This window comes from Papaver somniferum, unplaced genomic scaffold (genome assembly GCF_003573695.1).
Source record: "Papaver somniferum cultivar HN1 unplaced genomic scaffold, ASM357369v1 unplaced-scaffold_41, whole genome shotgun sequence".
NCBI lineage: Eukaryota > Viridiplantae > Streptophyta > Magnoliopsida > Ranunculales > Papaveraceae > Papaver > Papaver somniferum.
Genome location: NW_020646638.1, coordinates 2,386,601 through 2,391,195, shown reverse-complemented (window position 1 = coordinate 2,391,195; position 4,595 = coordinate 2,386,601).

Here is a 4,595-nt window from a genome sequence, read left to right as displayed (position 1 = left end):
ATGTATGCAGGCAAGCCAAGGGCGAAACCAAAGACACAACAACATGTGAAAAGCAAGAAGGTAATTGAGAAAGAACAAGAAGAATCAGAATCAGAATCCGAAGAAGAAGAAGAAGAAGGGCAAGAAGATTCAGATGATCAAGAGGTGGAAGAAGACATAAAAGTAGCAGAAAAGGGAAAACTGAAGAAAGTCGTAAAAGGTAAAAAAATAGATTGTAATATTTTTTACAACAACAGGCCGAAAGCAAAATGATATAACAAAATGATATGTGTGCTGGTATATATATATAACTATGTTGTTTGAAATATTGAAAACACAATGATTGATCTTCATGTATGTAGGTGGTTCAAGGCCGAGAGCAAAACCACAACAAAAGCTGAAAACCAAGAAGGTAGAATCAGAAGAATCGGAATCAGAATCCGATGAAGAAGAGCAGCAAAATTCAGATGAAGAGAATCAAGAGGAGAGAAAACCAGAGGCACAACTCAAAGGTAAAAACATTGATTCTTTAATGAAATAATATGTGTAAGCAATCATAGTTTTGGATCAACAGTCACAGTTGATACAATAAATATGTGTAATCAATCATAGTTTTGGATCAACAGTCACAGTTGATCCAATAAATATGTGTAAACAACCACAGTTGATCCAATAAATATGTGTAAAATATCACATTTGATCCAATAAGAGGTAGTTAAAAGCATGAACTGTGATTACACATATTTATACGTCGCACCTCACTCGGGGGCTACGCCCCCTCGTGAAAATATACTATGGGTAGAATGTGAGAAAACAAAAGATTACTGTCAAAAATGAAAATGATTTGAGTTTCATGTATGCAGGCAAGTCGAGAGCAAATGAAAAAAGAATCAAAGGAGGTCTCCAACCATTGGCTGATATGGGGAATTTTCTATGCAAAAAATTTGAAGTAGAAGATGCAAATAACAAAAAGAAACCGATACTTGCAAAAGCACTGAAGGAATCTCCATATTGTGACTTAATCAGCCCATTTTATGTAATAGACAAGAGAATGATTGGTAAATGGATGAACAAGATTAATCTTGCAATGCAGCTGCTGATGAGTGCATTTGATCCAATAACCAGAAAGTTAAAATTTGGAGAAAACGAAGAATGCTCTCTGGAAGCAAGAGATTTCGCTTTGATATTCATGATGAGAAGACTGATAGAGAGTGAAGAATTGAAGCAACAACTGCACCCGAAGAAAGGAATTGACTACAGCGAATTCTTAAATATAAAGTTCAGACCAGAAAAACCAAAAGATTGTCCAGACGCAATAATGAAGAATGAGTTTGTAAGCAAACTGAAAAATGCAGCAGAAGATGAGTCTGATCCGGTGCATTTTGTAAGACTTTTCGGTATGTGGTTATGCACGGTTTTCTTTTTCCCAAATACTGGTATGACAGCCTTCCCAAAGAAATGGTTGTCTCATATATTGCTGATGGACAAAGTTTCACGACCGGATCATGTTGTGGAATGTTTGATTTCGAACCTGGCAAACAAGAAGGATACACAATTAGCTATCGGTGGCTGCACAACTCTCCTAGTGGTAAGAAAAAACGTTAATTCTGTAAAAGTAAAATGTGTATTGTTGTAGAGAGTGAAATGCATATTTGTGTATTGTTGTAGAGAGTGAAATGCATACTATTGGATAAAAACTAACATTGTTGTTTATATTATGCAGTGTTGGTTCTGTGAACGTACCAAAAGCTACATCGACAAAAGGAAGAATTTTGAAAATGCAACTCCGAGATTCCTACGATGGGACCAGAACACATTGTGCACGCAGCTTGTAGCTGATTTTAGTAAGGAAGTCAACAAGAAGGAAATCGATATGACTTGGTTCCGCAAGACGGTAATTTTTTTTACTATATTTGTCTTTACTATTGCAAATGTATAATTTTTTTTGTGGATCAACAAAGGAAGTTGATCCAATTTTTATTATATTTATCTTTACTATTACAAATGTACCATTTTGTGTGTGGATCAACAATGGAAGTTGATCCATGTGAATGGGATCAACATCCAATGTTGATCCAGTTTTAGTATCAGTTTTTTGTGGATCAAGAATAGATGTTGATCCATGTGAATGGGATCAACAACCAATGTTGATCCAGTTTTACTGTCAGTTTTTTGTGGATCAACAATGGAAGTTGATCCATGTGAATGGGATCAACAACCAATGTTGATCCAGTTTTAGTGTCTACAATATTTTGATTTGTGCTGATCATGCTTCGCAGTTTCATCAAGACTTTGTTGATCCAGTGTCTGCTGAGGAGAACTATTTAATTGACATATCGGCACCTGCAAGAGAACTGGAACAAGATAGGAAAAAGGTAAAGGAACTAGAGGAAGAAAACATCCTTCTTGATTGTGACAGGCATGAAATTCATTACATGGACAAGGCTCAAATCAAAATGTTTGTTCACAACACGATATTCTTGAGGGAGTTGTATGAGAGGATCAAGGAAAAACTACAGTTGCAAGATGGAGAACCGGAGCGACTTTCTGATATTGACAAGAACATAAAGAAATGGCATGAAGAAGAAAGGATTTTTCAGGATTCACTGAATAAAAATAAACTAGTGTATACAGGGAAAGAATTTGAAGGTTTGGAATTCGAAGATTTGTTCACACAGCAATAAAAAGGCGAATCATCTGGAAAAGGTAATCAAGATGAAATGAACTCTGCGGCGAATGACATGGAAGTGGATGATTCTGCGGCTGTGAACAATGAAGACACTCAAGAAATGAACGATTCGTTGGGAACTGAAGATGGAACTCAAAGTACATTGGGAACTCAACGTACTTTGGGAACTCAAGACAGTTTTGGAACTCAAGATAAGTTTTTTCAGAAGGGTTTTCAAAGTGGAATGACGTATTCGGAAAAAAAAAACAAGTAGCAAAAATAAGGAGAGTTGGAAGAAAGGATTTCATGCTGGAAGAGAAGTAAAGAAAGCTGATGACTTAGAGCTCAATACAGTTGTCGAAAACGTTGCAGAGCTCGATTCGGTGGTGGAAAACATTTCAATATCTGCTGGAATAGTAGAAGAGAAAGGTGACATACAAATGCAAGAGAAGAGTCTGTCTGTTGAGAAGAAGAATGATGACATACCAGCGGATCTGATTGTGTTTGACACTCCTCCACTTTCAATAATAAAACCTGATAAAATTGCTGCTAATGTGCAAACAGCTCCCTCACAACCGAGTTTCGGTGCAATAATGGATGAGGTAGATCGTGAGGCAACACAACAAGAAGAAGAGGTTGAAAATCAAAGTGAAGAGGTTGAAGAGCAAAGTGAAGAGGATGACAATACACAAGGAGCTGCAATACGCGCAGGATTGAAGAAATTGTTTAATTTGGATGCAGTTGAGGAGCAAACTGAAGAGGAAACCGAATCATAGGAACAATCCGTTGGTACAAAAGCATCAGAAAAACCGCAGGTCAGTTCTCTTGTGAAACGGGTGAAGAAGGGAGAAAGGCCAAAGAGAAAGCCGTATAAACTTCGAAGTCGAACACCTACTGCTAAGTATAAAAGGGGACAAAGGAAAGGTGGAAAAGGAAAAAAGAAGCATAAGAAAATTGAAACAATTGACCTTGACACTCTCGACAGTCAAATTGACAACACACCAGCGGAACCCACAAAACTGATGAAGCCAAAAAAACTAAAGTTGTGGAAAAAATTCAATGACAGCGAAAGAGAAGTCATCGAGCCATTTTTTGAGAATGCAACTGAATGGTATGTAATAACATATTCGAAGTCAAACAACTCAATTCACATAGTTATTTTTGGGTTATGCTAGCTCTTTTTAATAACATATTCATATGTTGTTTATTTTGCAGCGAGAAAGCTTACAGTTTTTATTTCTGCAACCAAGATTTCGAGGTAGTCATCAATGGGAAGTTCATACAATGTCTACTGAATAATCAAAACATTCATGCCGAGATTGTTGATTACTACATCAACTTGCTGAAAGAAAAAATGGATTCGCCGCATAAACCAGATTACAAGAACCACGTCATTCTCTCAACAAATGATTATGTAAGTAATAGAAAAATCTTGGTTTGTTTTGTATGTCAACAACCATTGTTGATCCAGATAGGTTGGATCAACAACCATTGTTGATCCAAATAAGTTAGTCTGATTATGAATGAATGTTACAGGTATGTATAGCTTGAGGAGTTTAATTGCAAATTGATAGACACATTTTTGTATCTGATATAATCTCAATTGTATATATTGTTAGTGCTCGATTTTGTATTTATTATGGATTTTTGTGTCTTTGTAGGTGTTTTTGCAGAAATAAACATGTGTGGAAAAATCGGCTCAAAAAGTTGCGCGGAGAATCCCGGAGGACAGTTGCTAAAGGAAACCCTCATTTGGATAAGGGGAATTCACTTACTAAGGGGCAGCCACTTGCTATTTGCACCACAGGGCACCCAACTGATAAAGGCACCCCATAAGAGGTTAAGGGACACCATATTCCTCCCCATTTGAAATGGTTTTGGCGGGAAAACAACCTTGTCCATCTGCAGATTTCTGGACCGATTTTGAAGGAGTTTTAATTAGATTCAA